Below are 19,701 nucleotides of genomic sequence, written 5' to 3' on the forward strand. Positions count from 1 at the left end.
TCCCTTGGTGGACCAGGCATGACTCTACCAGTCATTATCTCATGAGGAGAGAGATGGGTGCCTGCTCCTGGTGAGGCTCTCATGGCCATCAACACCAGAGGCAGGACTTCAACCCATGTCAACTTCGAACCTGCACACACTTTAGCTATCTTAGCTTTCAGCTTTTGGTTTGACGTTCCACCAGATTTTGGGATTGGGGCCTATACACAGATCCAAATCTGTGGGTTATGCCAAATCTTTCTTCCACCTGTCTCAGGTGTTTGTTAAATGTGAGCCATTTGTCAAATTTGATTTGTCTTGGGATGCCATACCTGGGTATTAGTTTGGTTTGTAGCCACTCAAAGACTGACCCAGCATCCTCCCCTCTTGTTGGTATTGCCTCTACCCATTTGGAGAACCTATCTACTATAACTAGGAGATAGCGTTTGCCTTTAGATAAATTGTCGGGGCCCATGTCGGTGGAGTCTATACTAATGTCCTGAAAACATGCATTAGGTACTAAGTATGAGCCCATTGGTGTTCGATGTGGTTTCTCTGGGTTGTGTCTGTCACAAACATTGCATTTGTCACAAAATAAATCATCGTCATAAAATAAGTCAGTCATATTTTTTATGTGAGGGTGCCACCAGATGTGCGAGGCCTTTTGGAGGGTCTTTAGTTTGCCTTCGTGTGTGGGGCCATGTGCTTCTCATAAAAGTTCTGGGTCCATCAGTGTGGCCTGCTTCATGGGCATGGGCTGAGTCTGTATAGATATTCAGTCTTTCCTTTTCCTCTGATGAGGACCTGCGTCAATCCGATGATTTCAGCTAATTGGGCCGATGCTGGTTGAGGGATGATGGCTGATTCAAGGGTGACATGTGAACCGTCTGGGAGTTGCTGTTTCCTTCTTCTGCCGTGGGTGGTGGGCATTTTCATGGCCAGGGCATGGTGTTCCCTGCCATTCCCAGGAACTGCGGTTGGTTGTATCCTCCCTGCTGCTGTTGCATGTGAGTAGGTCCGGGGTGGTTGTATGCAGGTGCTGACTGCTGCTGGGAACTGGGTCCTGGTTGATGGTGTTGCAGAGGTGGGTTTCCCCCACTTCCTCTTGCTCTCCATTGCTGTTGCTGCCGGGAGAGTGGTTTCATGCAATCTCTGGCAAAATGACCGGGAATTCCGCAGTTAAAATACTGGTAGTTTCCCCCTCTGTGTTGTCCAGTGTAGGGACCCCGTCGAGCCCATACTGGGTGTTGTTGTTGCAGGATATACTGCTGTGGGGGAGGGTATTGGGGTGGTTGGGCCCCCCTAGTGGCAGTGAGTGAGGCTGCCTGCTGTTGGATCATCTGAGAGACAGTCTGGGCCACTATTTGGGAGATGTCTGTTTTGGTGCCTGACTCCTTTGTTTCTTCCGCCACCATCTGTTTCTTAGGTTTTTCTCCTTGTTGTGCTTCCTTCAATTGCAGTTTCAGGAGTTGTACCTGGAGGGACTGCACCTGGCTCTCAGCACCCCCTCTTACCTTGTTGTGCTGGGTCACATGGTGGTGCACATGCGTATTGAATTGGGTCAGAGGAAGTGCAATCAACCCTACCGTTCCTCTGAGTTTGGTTTTAACATCTCCAGGACACCCATCCACATGCTGAGTGTGGTATCAGTGTGATCGAATGGTTCTTTGTGGACCGATCTCCATGTGGTCTTAGCCCTGTCCAGGTATGCTGCAGGTTGCTCACCTGGGTTGATTGTAAAGGAGGATAAGGTGGCATGGTTTCTTTCTGTAGGGTATGCTCTCCGTAGAACTTCCCATAATCTGGTACAGAAGTGGTCTATGGGCAGTGTTGGGGCCCGCCATCCAAGGTCAGCTGCTGTCATGAGGGCCTCCATGGTTCCGTGGTCGGTGGCTCTTGCTAGAAGTGCTTTCATGTCTCCTAGCCAGAGTTGCAGGCCTGACGTAAGTGTCTGCAGTTGAAGTAGCCACGCTGAAGCTCCTCCATGTAGGCTAGGCATCTGTCCCATCAGTGTTGTTAAATCAGTCATTTTCCAGGGCTGGTACTCCACAGTGTGTGCATCACCTGGTGTCGGTAGCAGGGGGTACTCTCCTGCCATCTCCTGCTCTCGCTCTCTTCTATCAGCAATTCTGGAGGACCGACGGAGTGTTTCGGACCCCATTGATTCGGTAACTTCGGTTACTGTTCCTCTTATTATGCCTTCCACACGGTAGGCTCCCTCTCTGTTGTTCTCTTGGTTAGCTATTAGCTCCCTGAGTTCCTTAGCTCGAGCTATTGATGATTTCAGCAGCTCCTGCATCTTAGTCACGTTTGGAGCTCCCATCGGAGCTGGGGTGAGCACCATGTCAATTTCTTCTTCGTTTTCGATATCCATGTTCTGATGACAGTCCTCCCTATCCGTCTGAAAGAAGTGGTTTGAATCTAATCTTGTTTGTAGGTGTCCTCTGGTTTCAGAGGTGAGAGAGTTCACAGAGGAGCATTGCGGCCTCTGTTCCTGGGGGAGGTCTCCTGCTCCTGGAATCCCAGTTTCGAACTGTTCACATGCCATATGGCCAGCCGTTATCCCCAGTGTCATTTCCCCTTTTAACTCCCCTTGGTCTATTCTCAGAACTGGAGCCTGTATTGTGGGAGGTGCCCTGGGCAGGAATGGGTTGTGTGACGGGCTCCGGTGATTTTGTCCCTTTGAGTATGGCGGGGGCTGAACTGCCTCCATTGTCAATTGTGGATATAGTGAGGGAGAAACGGCCACAGGGGGAGCCTTGGGCAAGTTCTCAGGCGGAGCTTTAACATCCCCCGACGCCACAGTAGCCACGCACATCATGCCTGGTGTGTTTTTGGGTAGCACCCTCCTACTCTCCTGTATGGCCCATGTCCCTATCTTGAGCTCCACCTCCGCTCTCTCTCTCTCTCTCATACCTACTTTTTTGAACCTGTGTATCTTGTTTCTCTCCACCTCACTCGCTTTTGCATGCTCTACTGCGTCCTCTAGTTCTGTCTGCATATCTTGGAGTTTCCACCCTGTAGGGGGTCCTCCGCTAAAATAACCTGCTTGTTTCCATTTTATCCGTAATCCTTTCCACACTTTCTCCACTTTCCCATACTGTTCTTTACCTCCCGCTCTATCAATCATACTCTGATCTAAATATTCATTGAATTTTAGTTTGGGCGTGGTGGCTGCAGACATTTTATCTAGTTCGTCTGATAATGTGTATAATGCGTTATTTAGGTATATTCAATCCTTACTATGTGGTGTTTATTTCTATCGTTGTATGCTTAGCCTGTCCCTGGTCGAGACCAGGGATGTACTGCTGTGTTGGCTCTGGCTTATCTCTTCCACCCCCACCCTCGCATACGAAGGGGGTTATCAGTATGTGACGCCCGCCACGTGTGTGTTTCTCCAGTATTTTATTTGAATTTGTTCAGCGATTCGTTTAGGTATTTTCTAGAAATGATTCGGCGATTTCCTTTTGGAACAATATATCAGTGAATATATGCGGTTCTATAACAATTTTCAGAGTAATTCTAGCTCTGTAGGAAATATAGATAACATTTCTAGACAACTAAGAGTTGTTCAGTGAATTATTTAAATACTTTCTGTAAACAATTCAGTAACTTCCTTTATGAACTTATATCAGTAAATTTGAGCGATTATATAGCAATTGTCAGAATAATTCTATCTCTTTAGGAAATATTCGGTCTTCTTGATTGGTCGGAGGGTTGGAGGCGGGCCTTGCTCTAGCCAGAGCAGAAGCCCCATTGGTGCACAGCAGAGCCTTATCCTGAGCATCCGACCAATAGAGGGGGTCAGTCTTGTGGCTGGGTGTTTGTGTTCTTGCGACGGAATGTCTTTGTTTATATGAGCTATGTGTATGAATATTTATATAACAGATACCTGCAAGAAATAAACTGAATTTTCTTATCGTCAGTGCATGTATTTGAATTTCCAAAATACGGCATTTATTAGAACAATTATTCTCTGTCACAAATACAGTACTTACTGGATTTATCATCATTTCCGCCCGGCTTCAAACCAGGGACCTTTCGTGTGTAAAGCGAACGTGATAACCACTACACTACAGAAACTGCTGCTAGTATTATCAGCAAGGAGTAACCCGAGTTTTACATATATTCATTGGATGTATTCGAATTTCCAAAATACGGCATTTATTAGAACAATTATTCTCTTTTCAACTATGGCACTTAATGAATGTATCAACGAGTGCTGTTTCCACAGAGGTTCAAACCAGGGGACGTTTTGCATGTTAAGCGCACGTGATAAGAGCTACACTACAGAAACTTCTGCTTGAGATACCTGCAAGAAGTAAACTGAATTTTCTTATAGGCAGAGCATGTATTTGAATTTCCAAAATAAGGTATTTATGAAAGCAACTCATCTCTTTTATAAATACGGTACTCACTGCATGTGTCAAAGAGGACTGTTTCCGCCCGGTTTCGAACCAGGGACCTTTCGCGTGTAAAGCGAACGTGATAACCACTACACTACAGAAACTGCTGCTAGTATTATCAGCAAGGAGTAACCCGAGTTTTACATATATTCATTGCATGTATTCGAATTTCCAAAAAAAGCCATTAATGAGAATATATATTCTCTGTTGTTGATACAGCACTAACTGCATGTGTCAAAGAGCACTGTTTCTGCCAGGTTTTGAACCACAGACCATTCGCATGTAAGGCAAACGTGATCACCACTACACTACAGAAACTGCTGCATTAATTACCACTAAAGAGTAAACCAAATTTTACAAATATTTATTGCATGTATTCGAATTTCCAAAATAATGCATTTATTAGAACAACTATTCTCTGTTACAAATACAGTACTTACTGGATTTGTCATAGAGAACTGTTTCCGCCCGGCTTCGAACCGGGGACCATTCGTGTGTAAAGCAAACTTGATAACTACTAAACTAGAGAAACTGCTGCTAGAATTATTACTGTGGAGTTAACCAAATTGCACATATATTCATCGCACAAATTCGAAAATCCAACATAATGCATTTATGAAAAGTATCTGTTACAAATACAGTACTACTCACATGTGTCAGAGACCTCTGTTTCCGCCCAGCATCGAAAAGTATACATTTTGCGTCTTAAGTGAACTTGATAACCACTAGGCTATGGAATCTTTTGATTCCCAAAAGAAGGCAATAATGAAAAATGTCTTTTTCAGTTTCAACTATGGTACTTATTGAATGTATCAACGAGTGCTGTTTCCACAGAGGTTCAAACCGGGGACCTTTTGCATGTTAAGCGCACGTGATAAGAGCTACATTACAGAAACTTCTGCTTGAGATACCTGCAAGAAGTAAACTGAATTTTCTTATAGTCAGAGCATGTATTTGAATTTCCAAAATAAGGTATTTATGAAAGCAACTCATCTCTTTTATAAATACGGTACTTACTGCATGTGTCAAAGAGGACTGTTTCTGCCCGGTTTCGAACCAGGGACCTTTCGCGTGTAAAGCGAACGTGATAACCACTACACTACAGAAACCGCTGCTAATATTATCAGCAAGGAGTAACCCGAGTTTTACATATATTCATTGCATGTATTCGAATTTCCAAAAAAAGCCATTCATGAGAATATATATTCTCTGTTGTTGATACAGCACTAACTGCATGTGTCAAAGAGCACTGTTTCTGCCAGGTTTTGAACCACAGACCATTCGCATGTATGGCAAACGTGATCACCACTACACTACCAACATAATGCATTCTGAAAATTATCTGTTACAAATACAGTACTTCTCACATGTGTCAGAGACCTCTGTTTCCGCCTAGCATCAAAATGTATACATTTTGCGTCTTAAGTGAACTTGATAACCACTAGGCTATGGAATCTTTTGATTCCCAAAAGAAGGCAATAATGAAAAATGTATTTTTCAGTTTCAACTATGGTACTTATTGAATGTATCAACGAGTGCTGTTTCCACAGAGGTTCAAACCGGGGACCTTTTGCATGTTAAGCGCACGTGATAAGAGCTGCATTACAGAAACTTCTGCTTGAGATACCTGCAAGAAGTAAACTGCATTTTCTTATAGGCAGAGCATGTATTTGAATTTCCAAAATAAGGTATTTATGAAAGCAACTCATCTCTTTTATAAATACAGTACTTACTGCATGTGTCAAAGAGGACTGTTTCCGCCCGGTTTCGAACCAGGGACCTTTCGCATGTAAAGCGAACGTGATAACCACTACACTACAGAAACTGCTGCTAATATTATCAGCAAGGAGTAACCCGAGTTTTACATATATTCATTGCATGTATTCGAATTTCCAAAAAAAGCCATTCATGAGAATATACATTCTCTGTTGTTGATACAGCACTAACTGCATGTGTCAAAGAGCATTGTTTCTGCCAGGTTTTGAACCCCAGACCATTCGCATGTAAGGCAAATGTGATAACCACTACACTACAGAAACTGCTGCATTAATTACCACTAAAGAGTAAACCAAATTTTACAAATATTTATTGCATGTATTCGAATTTCCAAAATAATGCATTTATTAGAACAACTATTCTCTGTTACAAATACAGTACTTAATGGTTTTGTCATAGAGAACTGTTTCCGCCCGGCTTCGAACCAGGGACCATTCGTGTGTAAAGCAAACTTGATAACTACTAAACTAGAGAAACTGCTGCTAGAATTATTACTGTGGAGTTAACCAAATTGTACATATATTCATCGCACAAATTCGAAAATCTAACATAATGCATTAATGAAAATTATCTGTTACAAATACAGTACTTTTCACATGTGTCAGAGACCTCTGTTTCCGCCCAGCATCGAAAAGTATACATTTTGCATCTTAAGTGAACTTGATAACCATTAGGCTATGGAATCTTTTGATTCCCAAAAGAAGGCAATAATGAAAAATGTATTTTTCAGTTTCAACTATGGTACTTATTGAATGTATCAACGAGTGCTGTTTCCACAGAGGTTCAAACCGGGGACCTTTTGCATGTTAAGCGCACATGATAACAGCTACACTACAGAAACTTCTGCTTGAGATACCTGCAAGAAGTAAACTGCATTTTCTTATAGTCAGTGCATGTATTTGAATTTCCAAAATAAGGTATTTATGAAAGCAACTCATCTCTTTTATAAATACGGTACTTACTGCATGTGTCAAAGAGGACTGTTTCCACCCGGTTTCGAACCAGGGACCTTTCGCGTGTAAAGCGAACGTGATAACCACTACACTACAGAAACTGCTGCTAATATTATCAGCAAGGAGTAACCCGAGTTTTACATATATTCATTGCATGTATTCGAATTTCCAAAAAAAGCCATTCATGAGAATATATATTCTCTGTTGTTGATACAGCACTAACTGCATGTGTCAAAGAGCACTGTTTCTGCCAGGTTTAGAACCACAGACCATTCGCATGTAAGGCAAACGTGATCACCACTACACTACAGAAACTACTGCATTAATTACCACTAAGGAGTAAACCAAATTTTACAAATATTTATTGCACTAATTCGAATTTCCAAAATAAGGCATTTATTAGAACAACTATTCTCTGTTACAAATACAGTACTTACTGGATTTGTCATAGAGAACTGTTTCCGCCCGGCTTCGAACCGGGGACCATTCGTGTGTAAAGCAAACTTGATAACTACTAAACTAGAGAAACTGCTGCTAGAATTAATACTGTGGAGTTAACCAAATTGTACATATATTCATCGCACAAATTCGAAAATCCAACATAATGCATTAATGAAAATTATCTGTTACAAATACAGTACTACTCACATGTGTCAGAGACCTCTGTTTCCGCCCAGCATCAAAAAGTATACATTTTGCATCTTAAGTGAACTTGATAACCATTAGGCTATGGAATCTTTTGATTCCCAAAAGAAGGCAATAATGAAAAATGTATTTTTCAGTTTCAACTATGGTACTTATTGAATGTATCAACGAGTGCTGTTTCCACAGAGGTTCAAACCGGGGACCTTTTGCATGTTAAGCGCACATGATAAGAGCTACATTACAGAAACTTCTGCTTGAGATACCTGCAAGAAGTAAACTGCATTTTCTTATAGTCAGAGCATGTATTTGAATTTCCAAAATAAGGTATTTATGAAAGCAACTCATCTCTTTCATGAATACGGTACTTACTGCATGTGTCAAAGAGGACTGTTTCCTCCCGGTTTTGAACCAGGGACCTTTCACGTGTAAAGCGAACGTGATAACCACTACACTACAGAAACTGCTGCTAATATTATCAGCAAGGAGTAACCCGAGTTTTACATATATTCATTGCATGTATTCGAATTTCCAAAAAATGCCATTCATGAGAATATATATTCTCTGTTGTTGTTACAGCACTAACTGCATGTGTCAAAGAGCACTGTTTCTGCCAGGTTTTGAACCACAGACCATTCGCATGTAAGGCAAACGTGATCACCACTACACTACAGAAACTGCTGCATTAATTACCACTAAAGAGTAAACCAAATTTTACAAATATTTATTGCATGTATTCGAATTTCCAAAATAATGCATTTATTAGAACAACTATTCTCTGTTACAAATACAGTACTTAATGGTTTTGTCATAGAGAACTGTTTCCGCCCGGCTTCGAACCAGGGACCATTCGTGTGTAAAGCAAACTTGATAACTACTAAACTAGAGAAACTGCTGCTAGAATTATTACTGTGGAGTTAACCAAATTGTACATATATTCATCGCACAAATTCGAAAATCTAACATAATGCATTAATGAAAATTATCTGTTACAAATACAGTACTTTTCACATGTGTCAGAGACCTCTGTTTCCGCCCAGCATCGAAAAGTATACATTTTGCATCTTAAGTGAACTTGATAACCATTAGGCTATGGAATCTTTTGATTCCCAAAAGAAGGCAATAATGAAAAATGTATTTTTCAGTTTCAACTATGGTACTTATTGAATGTATCAACGAGTGCTGTTTCCACAGAGGTTCAAACCGGGGACCTTTTGCATGTTAAGCGCACGTGATAAGAGCTACATTACAGAAACTTCTGCTTGAGATACCTGCAAGAAGTAAACTGCATTTTCTTATAGTCAGAGCATGTATTTGAATTTCCAAAATAAGGTATTAATGAAAGCAACTCATCTCTTTTATAAATACGGTACTTACTGCATGTGTCAAAGAGGACTGTTTCCGCCCGGTTTCGAAAAAGGGACCTTTCGCGTGTAAAGCGAACGTGATAACCACTACACTACAGAAACTGCTGCTAGTATTATCAGCAAGGAGTAACCCGAGTTTTACATATATTCATTGCATGTATTCGAATTTCCAAAAAAAGCCATTCATGAGAATATATATTCTCTGTTGTTGATACAGCACTAACTGCATGTGTCAAAGAGCACTGTTTCTGCCAGGTTTTGAACCACAGACCATTCGCATGTAAGGCAAACGTGATCACCACTACACTACAGAAACTGCTGCATTAATTACCACTAAGGAGTAAACCAAATTTTACAAATATTTATTGCATGTATTCGAATTTCCAAAATAATGCATTTATTAGAACAACTATTCTCTGTTACAAATACAGTACTTACTGGATTTGTCATTGAGAACTTTTTCCGCCCGGCTTCGAACCGGGGACCATTCGTGTGTAAAGCAAACTTGATAACTACTAAACTAGAGAAACTGCTGCTAGAATTATCACCGTGGAGTTAACCAAATTTTACATTTATTCATCGCACAAATTCGAAAATCCAACATAATGCATTAATGAAAAGTATCTGTTACAAATACAGTACTACTCACATGTGTCAGAGACCTCTGTTTCCGCCCAGCATCAAAAAGTATACATTTTGCGTCTTAAGTGAACTTGATAACCACTAGGCTATGGAATCTTTTGATTCCCAAAAGAAGGCAATAATGAAAAATGTATTTTTCAGTTTCAACTATGGTACTTATTGAATGTATCAACGAGTGCTGTTTCCACAGAGGTTCAAACCGGGGACCTTTTGCATGTTAAGCGCACGTGATAAGAGCTACATTACAGAAACTTCTGCTTGAGATACCTGCAAGAAGTAAACTGAATTTTCTTATAGTCAGTGCATGTATTTGAATTTCCAAAATAAGGTATTTATGAAAGCAACTCATCTCTTTTATAAATACGGTACTCACTGCATGTGTCAAAGAGGACTGTTTCTGCCAGGTTTTGAACCGCAGACCATTCGTATGTAAGGCAAACGTGATCACCACTACACTACAGAAACTACTGCATTAATTACCATTAAAGAGTAAACCAAATTTTACAAATATTTATTGCATGTATTCGAATTTCCAAAATAATGCATTTATTAGAACAACTATTCTCTGTTACAAATACAGTACTTAATGGTTTTGTCATAGAGAACTGTTTCCGCCCGGCTTCGTACCAGGGACCATTCGTGTGTAAAGCAAACTTGATAACTACTAAACTCGAGAAACTGCTGCTAGAATTATTACTGTGGAGTTAACCAAATTTTACATATATTCATCGCACAAATTCGAAAATCCAACATAATGCAATCATGAAAATTATCTGTTACAAATACAGTACTTCTCACATGTGTCAGAGACCTCTGTTTCCGCCCAGCATCGAAAAGTATACATTTTGCGTCTTAAGTGAACTTGATAACCACTAGGCTATGGAATCTTTTGATTCCCAAAAGTAGGCAATAATGAAAAATGTATTTTTCAGTTTCAACTATGGTACTTATTGAATGTATCAACGAGTGCTGTTTCCACAGAGGTTCAAACCGGGGACCTTTTGCATGTTAAGCGCACGTGATAAGAGCTACATTACAGAAACTTCTGCTTGAGATACCTGCAAGAAGTAAACTGCATTTTCTTATAGTCAGTGCATGTATTTGAATTTCCAAAATAAGGTATTTATGAAAGCAACTCATCTCTTTTATAAATACGGTACTTACTGCATGTGTCAAAGAGGACTGTTTCCGCCCGGTTTCGAACCAGGGACCTTTCGCGTGTAAAGCAAACGTGATAACCACTACACTACAGAAACTACTGCTAGTATTATCAGCAAGGAGTAACCCGAGTTTTACATATATTCATTGCATGTATTCGAATTTCCAAAAAAAGCCATTCATGAGAATATATATTCTCTGTTGTTGATACAGCACTAACTGCATGTGTCAAAGAGCACTGTTTCTGCCAGGTTTTGAACCACAGACCATTCGCATGTAAGGCAAACGTGATCACCACTACACTACAGAAACTGCTGCATTAATTACCACTAAGGAGTAAACCAAATTTTACAAATATTTATTGCATGTATTCGAATTTCCAAAATAATGCATTTATTAGAACAACTATTCTCTGTTACAAATACAGTACTTACTGGATTTGTCATAGAGAACTGTTTCCGCCCGGCTTCGAACCGGGGAGCATTCGTGTGTAAAGCAAACTTGATAACTACTAAACTAGAGAAACTGCTGCTAGAATTATCACCGTGGAGTTAACCAAATCTTACATTTATTCATCGCACGAATTCGAAAATCCAACATAATGCATTAATGAAAATTATCTGTTACAAATACAGTACTTCTCACATGTGTCAGAGACCTCTGTTTCCGCCCAGCATCGAAAAGTATACATTTTGCATCTTAAGTGAACTTGATAACCATTAGGCTATGGAATCTTTTGATTCCCAAAAGAAGGCAATAATGAAAAATGTATTTTTCAGTTTCAACTATGGTACTTATTGAATGTATCAACGAGTGCTGTTTCCACAGAGGTTCAAACCGGGGACCTTTTGCATGTTAAGCGCACGTGATAAGAGCTACATTACAGAAACTTCTGCTTGAGATACGTGCAAGAAGTAAACTGCATTTTCTTATAGTCAGAGCATGTATTTGAATTTCCAAAATAAGGTATTTATGAAAGCAACTCATCTCTTTTATAAATACGGTACTTACTGCATGTGTCAAAGAGGACTGTTTCCGCCGGGTTTCGAACCAGGGACCTTTCGCGTGTAAAGCGAACGTGATAACCACTACACTACAGAAACTGCTGCTAATATTATCAGCAAGGAGTAACCCGAGTTTTACAGATATTCATTGCATGTATTCGAATTTCCAAAAAAAGCCATTCATGAGAATATATATTCTCTGTTGTTGATACAGCACTAACTGCATGTGTCAAAGAGCACTGTTTCTGCCAGGTTTTGAACCACAGACCATTTGCATGTAAGGCAAACGTGATGACCACTACACTACAGAAACTGCTGCATTAATTACCACTAAGGAGTAAACCAAATTTTACAAATATTTATTGCATGTATTCGAATTTCCAAAATAATGCATTTATTAGAACAACTATTCTCTGTTACAAATACAGTACTTATTGGATTTGTCATAGAGAACTGTTTCCGCCCGGCTTCGAACCGGGGACCATTCGTGTGTAAAGCAAACTTGATAACTACTAAACTAGAGAAACTGCTGCTAGAATTATTACTGTAGAGTTAACCAAATTGTACATATATTCATCGCACAAATTCGAAAATCCAACATAATGCATTAATGAAAAGTATCTGTTACAAATACAGTACTACTCACGTGTCAGAGACCTCTGTTTCCGCCCAGCATCGAAAAGTATACATTTTGCGTCTTAAGTGAACTTGATAACCACTAGGCTATGGAATCTTTTGATTCCCAAAAGAAGGCAATAATGAAAAATGTATTTTTCAGTTTCAACTATGGTACTTATTGAATGTATCAACGAGTGCTGTTTCCACAGAGGTTCAAACCGGGGACCTTTTGCATGTTAAGCGCACGTGATAAGAGCTACATTACAGAAACTTCTGCTTGAGATACCTGCAAGAAGTAAACTGCATTTTCTTATAGTCAGAGCATGTATTTGAATTTCCAAAATAAGGTATTTATGAAAGCAACTCATCTCTTTTATAAATACGGTACTTACTGCATGTGTCAAAGAGGACTGTTTCCGCCGGGTTTCGAAACAGGGACCTTTCGCGTGTAAAGCGAACGTGATAACCACTACACTACAGAAACTGCTGCTAATATTATCAGCAAGGAGTAACCCGAGTTTTACATATATTCATTGCGTGTATTCGAATTTCCAAAAAAAGCCATTCATGAGAATATATATTCTCTGTTGTTGATACAGCACTAACTGCATGTGTCAAAGAGCACTGTTTCTGCCAGGTTTTGAACCACAGACCATTCGCATGTAAGGCAAACGTGATCACCACTACACTACAGAAACTGCTGCATTAATTACCACTAAGGAGTAAACCAAATTTTACAAATATTTATTGCATGTATTCGAATTTCCAAAATAATGCATTTATTAGAACAACTATTCTCTGTTACAAATACAGTACTTACTGGATTTGTCATAGAGAACTGTTCCCGCCCGGCTTCGAACCGGGGACCATTCGTGTGTAAAGCAAACTTGATAACTACTAAACTAGAGAAACTGCTGCTAGAATTATTACTGTGGAGTTAACCAAATTGTACATATATTCATCGCACAAATTCGAAAATCCAACATAATGCATTAATGAAAAGTATCTGTTACAAATACAGTACTACTCACGTGTCAGAGACCTCTGTTTCCGCCCAGCATCGAAAAGTATACATTTTGCGTCTTAAGTGAACTTGATAACCACTAGGCTATGGAATCTTTTGATTCCCAAAAGAAGGCAATAATGAAAAATGTATTTTTCAGTTTCAACTATGGTACTTATTGAATGTATCAACGAGTGCTGTTTCCACAGAGGTTCAAACCGGGGACCTTTTGCATGTTAAGCGCACGTGATAAGAGCTACATTACAGAAACTTCTGCTTGAGATACCTGCAAGAAGTAAACTGCATTTTCTTATAGTCAGAGCATGTATTTGAATTTCCAAAATAAGGTATTTATGAAAGCAACTCATCTCTTTTATAAATACGGTACTTACTGCATGTGTCAAAGAGGACTGTTTCCGCCCGGTTTCGAACCAGGGACCTTTCGCGTGTAAAGCGAACGTGATAACCACTACACTACAGAAACTGCTGCTAATATTATCAGCAAGGAGTAACCCGAGTTTTACATATATTCATTGCATGTATTCGAATTTCCAAAAATAGCCATTCATGAGAATATATATTCTCTGTTGTTGATACAGCACTAACTGCATGTGTCAAAGAGCACTGTTTCTGCCAGGTTTTGAACCGCAGACCATTCGCATGTAAGGCAAAGGTGATCACCACTACACTACAGAAACTGCTGCATTAATTACCACTAAGGAGTAAACCAAATTTTACAAATATTTATTGGATGTATTCGAATTTCCAAAATAATGCATTTATTAGAACAACTATTCTCTGTTACAAATACAGTACTTACTGGATTTGTCATAGAGAACTGTTTCCGCCCGGCTTCGAACCGGGGACCATTCGTGTGTAAAGCAAACTTGATAACTACTAAACTAGAGAAACTGCTTCTAGAATTATTACTGTGGAGTTAACCAAATTTTACATATATTCATCGCACAAATTCGAAAATCCAACATAATGCATTAATGAAAAGTATCTGTTACAAATACAGTACTACTCACGTGTCAGAGACCTCTGTTTCCGCCCAGCATCGAAAAGTATACATTTTGCGTCTTAAGTGAACTTGATAACCACTAGGCTATGGAATCTTTTGATTCCCAAAAGAAGGCAATAATGAAAAATGTATTTTTCAGTTTCAACTATGGTACTTATTGAATGTATCAACGAGTGCTGTTTCCACAGAGGTTCAAACCGGGGACCTTTTGCATGTTAAGCGCACGTGATAAGAGCTACATTACAGAAACTTCTGCTTGAGATACCTGCAAGAAGTAAACTGCATTTTCTTATAGTCAGAGCATGTATTTGAATTTCCAAAATAAGGTATTTATGAAAGCAACTCATCTCTTTTATAAATACGGTACTCACTGCATGTGTCAAAGAGCACTGTTTCCGCCCGGTTTCGAACCAGGGACCTTTCGCGTGTAAAGCGAACGTGATAACCACTACACTACAGAAACTGCTGCTAATACTATCAGCAAGGAGTAACCCGAGTTTTACATATATTCATTGCATGTATTCGAATTTCCAAAAAAAGCCATTCATGAGAATATATATTCTCTGTTGTTGATACAGCACTAACTGCATGTGTCAAAGAGCACTGTTTCTGCCAGGTTTTGAACCACAGACCATTCGCATGTAAGGCAAACGTGATCACCACTACACTACAGAAACTGCTGCATTAATTACCACTAAGGAGTAAACCAAATTTTACAAATATTTATTGCATGTATTCGAATTTCCAAAATAATGCATTTATTAGAACAACTATTCTCTGTTACAAATACAGTACTTACTGGATTTGTCATAGAGAACTGTTTCCGCCCGGCTTCGAACCGGGGACCATTCGTGTGTAAAGCAAACTTGATAACTACTAAACTAGAGAAACTGCTGCTAGAATTATTACTGTGGAGTTAACCAAATTGTACATATATTCATCGCACAAATTCGAAAATCCAACATAATGCATTCATGAAAAGTATCTGTTACAAATACAGTACTACTCACGTGTCAGAGACCTCTGTTTCCGCCCAGCATCGAAAAGTATACATTTTGCGTCTTAAGTGAACTTGATAACCACTAGGCTATGGAATCTTTTGATTCCCAAAAGAAGGCAATAATGAAAAATGTATTTTTCAGTTTCAACTATGGTACTTATTGAATGTATCAACGAGTGCTGTTTCCACAGAGGTTCAAACCGGGGACCTTTTGCATGTTAAGCGCACGTGATAAGAGCTACATTACAGAAACTTCTGCTTGAGATACCTGCAAGAAGTAAACTGCATTTTCTTATAGTCAGAGCATGTATTTGAATTTCCAAAATAAGGTATTTATGAAAGCAACTCATCTCTTTTATAAATACGGTACTCACTGCATGTGTCAAAGAGGACTGTTTCCGCCCGGTTTCGAACCAGGGACCTTTCGCGTGTAAAGCGAACGTGATAACCACTACACTACAGAAACTGCTGCTAATACTATCAGCAAGGAGTAACCCGAGTTTTACATATATTCATTGCATGTATTCGAATTTCCAAAAAAAGCCATTCATGAGAATATATATTCTCTGTTGTTGTTACAGCACTAACTGCATGTGTCAAAGAGCACTGTTTCTGCCAGGTTTTGAACCACAGACCATTCGCATGTAAGGCAAACGTGATCACCACTACACTACAGAAACTGCTGCATTAATTACCACTAAGGAGTAAACCAAATTTTACAAATATTTATTGCATGTATTCGAATTTCCAAAATAATGCATTTATTAGAACAACTATTCTCTGTTACAAATACAGTACTTACTGGATTTGTCATAGAGAACTGTTTCCGCCCGGCTTCGAACCGGGGACCATTCGTGTGTAAAGCAAACTTGATAACTACTAAACTAGAGAAACTGCTTCTAGAATTATTACTGTGGAGTTAACCAAATTTTACATATATTCATCGCACAAATTCGAAAATCCAACATAATGCATTAATGAAAAGTATCTGTTACAAATACAGTACTACTCACGTGTCAGAGACCTCTGTTTCCGCCCAGCATCGAAAAGTATACATTTTGCGTCTTAAGTGAACTTGATAACCACTAGGCTATGGAATCTTTTGATTCCCAAAAGAAGGCAATAATGAAAAATGTATTTTTCAGTTTCAACTATGGTACTTATTGAATGTATCAACGAGTGCTGTTTCCACAGAGGTTCAAACCGGGGACCTTTTGCATGTTAAGCGCACGTGATAAGAGCTACATTACAGAAACTTCTGCTTGAGATACCTGCAAGAAGTAAACTGCATTTTCTTATAGTCAGAGCATGTATTTGAATTTCCAAAATAAGGTATTTATGAAAGCAACTCATCTCTTTTATAAATACGGTACTTACTGCATGTGTCAAAGAGGACTGTTTCCGCCCGGTTTCGAACCAGGGACCTTTCGCGTGTAAAGCGAACGTGATAACCACTACACTACAGAAACTGCTGCTAATACTATCAGCAAGGAGTAACCCGAGTTTTACATATATTCATTGCATGTATTCGAATTTCCAAAAAAAGCCATTCATGAGAATATATATTCTCTGTTGTTGATACAGCACTAACTGCATGTGTCAAAGAGCACTGTTTCTGCCAGGTTTTGAACCCCAGACCATTCGCATGTAAGGCAAACGTGATCACCACTACACTACAGAAACTGCTGCATTAATTACCACTAAGGAGTAAACCAAATTTTACAAATATTTATTGCATGTATTCGAATTTCCAAAATAATGCATTTATTAGAACAACTATTCTCTGTTACAAATACAGTACTTACTGGATTTGTCATAGAGAACTGTTTCCGCCCGGCTTCGAACCGGGGACCATTCGTGTGTAAAGCAAACTTGATAACTACTAAACTAGAGAAACTGCTGCTAGAATTATTACTGTGGAGTTAACCAAATTTTACATATATTCATCGCACAAATTCGAAAATCCAACATAATGCATTCATGAAAAGTATCTGTTACAAATACAGTACTACTCACATGTGTCAGAGACCTCTGTTTCCGCCGAGCATCAAAAAGTATAAATTTTGCGTCTTAAGTGAACTTGATAACCACTAGGCTATGGAATCTTTTGATTCCCAAAAAAAGGCAATAATGAAAAATGTATTTTTCAGTTTCAACTATGGTACTTATTGAATGTATCAACGAGTGCTGTTTCCACAGAGGTTCAAACCGGGGACCTTTTGCATGTTAAGCGCACGTGATAAGAGCTACATTACAGAAACTTTTGCTTGAGATACCTGCAAGAAGTAAACTGCATTTTCTTATAGTCAGTGCATGTATTTGAATTTCCAAGATAAGGTATTTATGAAAGCAACTCATCTCTTTTATAAATACGGTACTTACTGCATGTGTCAAAGAGGACTGTTTCCGCCCGGTTTCAAACCAGGGACCTTTCGCGTGTAAAGCGAATGTGATAACCACTACACTACAGAAACTGCTGCTAATATTATCAGCAAGGAGTAACCCAAGTTTTACATATATTCATTGCATGTATTCGAATTTCCAAAAAAAGGCACTCATGAGAATATATATTCTCTGTTGTTGATACAGCACTAACTGCATGTGTCAAAGAGCACTGTTTCTGCCAGGTTTTGAACCACAGACCATTCGCATGTAAGGCAAACGTGATCACCACTACACTACAGAAACTGCTGCATTAATTACCACTAAGGAGTAAACCAAATTTTACAAATATTTATTGCATGTATTCGAATTTCCAAAATAAGGCATTTATTAGAACAACTATTCTCTGTTACAAATACAGTACTTACTGGATTTGTCATAGAGAACTGTTTCCGCCCGGCTTCGAACCGGGGACCATTCGTGTGTAAAACAAACTTGATAACTACTAAACTAGAGAAACTGCTGCTAGAATTATTACTGTGGAGTTAACCAAATTTTACATATATTCATCGCACAAATTCGAAAATCCAACATAATGCATTAATGAAAAGTATCTGTTACAAATACAGTACTACTCACATGTGTCAGAGACCTCTGTTTCCGCCCAGCATCGAAAAGTATACATTTTGCGTCTTAAGTGAACTTGATAACCACTAGGCTATGGAATCTTTTGATTCCCAAAAAAAGGCAATAATGAAAAATGTATTTTTCAGTTTCAACTATGGTACTTATTGAATGTATCAACGAGTGCTGTTTCCACAGAGGTTCAAACCGGGGACCTTTTGCATGTTAAGCGCACGTGATAAGAGCTACATTACAGAAACTTTTGCTTGAGATACCTGCAAGAAGTAAACTGCATTTTCTTATAGTCAGAGCATGTATTTGAATTTCCAAAATAAGGTATTTATGAAAGCAACTCATCTCTTTTATAAATACGGTACTCACTGCATGTGTCAAAGAGGACTGTTTCCGCCCGGTTTCGAACCAGGGACCTTTCGCGTGTAAAGCGAACGTGATAACCACTACACTACAGAAACTGCTGCTAATATTATCAGCAAGGAGTAACCCGAGTTTTACATATATTCATTGCATGTATTCGAATTTCCAAAAAAAGCCATTCATGAGAATATATATTCTCTGTTGTTGATACAGCACTAACTGCATGTGTCAAAGAGCACTGTTTCTGCCAGGTTTTGAACCACAGACCATTCGCATGTAAGGCAAACGTGATCACCACTACACTACAGAAACTGCTGCATTAATTACCACTAAGGAGTAAACCAAATTTTACAAATATTTATTGCATGTATTCGAATTTCCAAAATAATGCATTTATTAGAACAACTATTCTCTGTTACAAATACAGTACTTACTGGATTTGTCATAGAGAACTGTTTCCGCCCGGCTTCGAACCGGGGACCATTCGTGTGTAAAGCAAACTTGATAACTACTAAACTAGAGAAACTGCTGCTAGAATTATTACTGTGGAGTTAACCAAATTTTACATATATTCATCGCACAAATTCGAAAATCCAACATAATGCATTAATGAAAAGTATCTGTTACAAATACAGTACTACTCACGTGTCAGAGACCTCTGTTTCCGCCCAGCATCGAAAAGTATACATTTTGCGTCTTAAGTGAACTTGATAACCACTAGGCTATGGAATCTTTTGATTCCCAAAAG

The 19,701-nt window shown here is 39.1% G+C and overlaps 17 non-coding genes across 17 annotated transcripts; all 17 read right to left on the reverse strand.

Moving 5' to 3' along the window:
* Positions 1 to 4,416: 4,416 nt before the first annotated feature.
* Positions 4,417 to 4,489, reverse strand: trnav-uac (transfer RNA valine (anticodon UAC)). Its single transcript has one exon. It is a non-coding gene; the product is annotated as a tRNA-Val (tRNA).
* Positions 4,490 to 5,421: 932 nt separating this feature from the next.
* Positions 5,422 to 5,494, reverse strand: trnav-uac (transfer RNA valine (anticodon UAC)). Its single transcript has one exon. It is a non-coding gene; the product is annotated as a tRNA-Val (tRNA).
* A 643-nt stretch (positions 5,495 to 6,137) lies between these two features.
* Positions 6,138 to 6,210, reverse strand: trnav-uac (transfer RNA valine (anticodon UAC)). The gene has a single exon. It is a non-coding gene; the product is annotated as a tRNA-Val (tRNA).
* A 932-nt stretch (positions 6,211 to 7,142) lies between these two features.
* On the reverse strand, positions 7,143 to 7,215 carry trnav-uac (transfer RNA valine (anticodon UAC)). Its single transcript has one exon. It is a non-coding gene; the product is annotated as a tRNA-Val (tRNA).
* A 932-nt stretch (positions 7,216 to 8,147) lies between these two features.
* Positions 8,148 to 8,220, reverse strand: trnav-uac (transfer RNA valine (anticodon UAC)). Its single transcript has one exon. It is a non-coding gene; the product is annotated as a tRNA-Val (tRNA).
* A 932-nt stretch (positions 8,221 to 9,152) lies between these two features.
* On the reverse strand, positions 9,153 to 9,225 carry trnav-uac (transfer RNA valine (anticodon UAC)). Its single transcript has one exon. It is a non-coding gene; the product is annotated as a tRNA-Val (tRNA).
* Positions 9,226 to 10,948: 1,723 nt separating this feature from the next.
* trnav-uac (transfer RNA valine (anticodon UAC)) lies at positions 10,949 to 11,021 on the reverse strand. The gene has a single exon. It is a non-coding gene; the product is annotated as a tRNA-Val (tRNA).
* A 932-nt stretch (positions 11,022 to 11,953) lies between these two features.
* On the reverse strand, positions 11,954 to 12,026 carry trnav-uac (transfer RNA valine (anticodon UAC)). The gene has a single exon. It is a non-coding gene; the product is annotated as a tRNA-Val (tRNA).
* A 141-nt stretch (positions 12,027 to 12,167) lies between these two features.
* On the reverse strand, positions 12,168 to 12,240 carry trnav-uac (transfer RNA valine (anticodon UAC)). The gene has a single exon. It is a non-coding gene; the product is annotated as a tRNA-Val (tRNA).
* A 716-nt stretch (positions 12,241 to 12,956) lies between these two features.
* Positions 12,957 to 13,029, reverse strand: trnav-uac (transfer RNA valine (anticodon UAC)). The gene has a single exon. It is a non-coding gene; the product is annotated as a tRNA-Val (tRNA).
* Positions 13,030 to 13,959: 930 nt separating this feature from the next.
* trnav-uac (transfer RNA valine (anticodon UAC)) lies at positions 13,960 to 14,032 on the reverse strand. Its single transcript has one exon. It is a non-coding gene; the product is annotated as a tRNA-Val (tRNA).
* A 930-nt stretch (positions 14,033 to 14,962) lies between these two features.
* On the reverse strand, positions 14,963 to 15,035 carry trnav-uac (transfer RNA valine (anticodon UAC)). The gene has a single exon. It is a non-coding gene; the product is annotated as a tRNA-Val (tRNA).
* Positions 15,036 to 15,965: 930 nt separating this feature from the next.
* Positions 15,966 to 16,038, reverse strand: trnav-uac (transfer RNA valine (anticodon UAC)). The gene has a single exon. It is a non-coding gene; the product is annotated as a tRNA-Val (tRNA).
* Positions 16,039 to 16,968: 930 nt separating this feature from the next.
* Positions 16,969 to 17,041, reverse strand: trnav-uac (transfer RNA valine (anticodon UAC)). The gene has a single exon. It is a non-coding gene; the product is annotated as a tRNA-Val (tRNA).
* A 141-nt stretch (positions 17,042 to 17,182) lies between these two features.
* Positions 17,183 to 17,255, reverse strand: trnav-uac (transfer RNA valine (anticodon UAC)). The gene has a single exon. It is a non-coding gene; the product is annotated as a tRNA-Val (tRNA).
* A 718-nt stretch (positions 17,256 to 17,973) lies between these two features.
* trnav-uac (transfer RNA valine (anticodon UAC)) lies at positions 17,974 to 18,046 on the reverse strand. The gene has a single exon. It is a non-coding gene; the product is annotated as a tRNA-Val (tRNA).
* A 932-nt stretch (positions 18,047 to 18,978) lies between these two features.
* On the reverse strand, positions 18,979 to 19,051 carry trnav-uac (transfer RNA valine (anticodon UAC)). Its single transcript has one exon. It is a non-coding gene; the product is annotated as a tRNA-Val (tRNA).
* Between the last annotated feature and the right edge of the window lie 650 nt (positions 19,052 to 19,701).

The sequence above is a fragment of the Oncorhynchus clarkii genome, chromosome 1 (genome assembly GCF_045791955.1).
Source record: "Oncorhynchus clarkii lewisi isolate Uvic-CL-2024 chromosome 1, UVic_Ocla_1.0, whole genome shotgun sequence".
In the NCBI taxonomy this organism is placed as follows: Eukaryota; Metazoa; Chordata; class Actinopteri; order Salmoniformes; family Salmonidae; genus Oncorhynchus; species Oncorhynchus clarkii.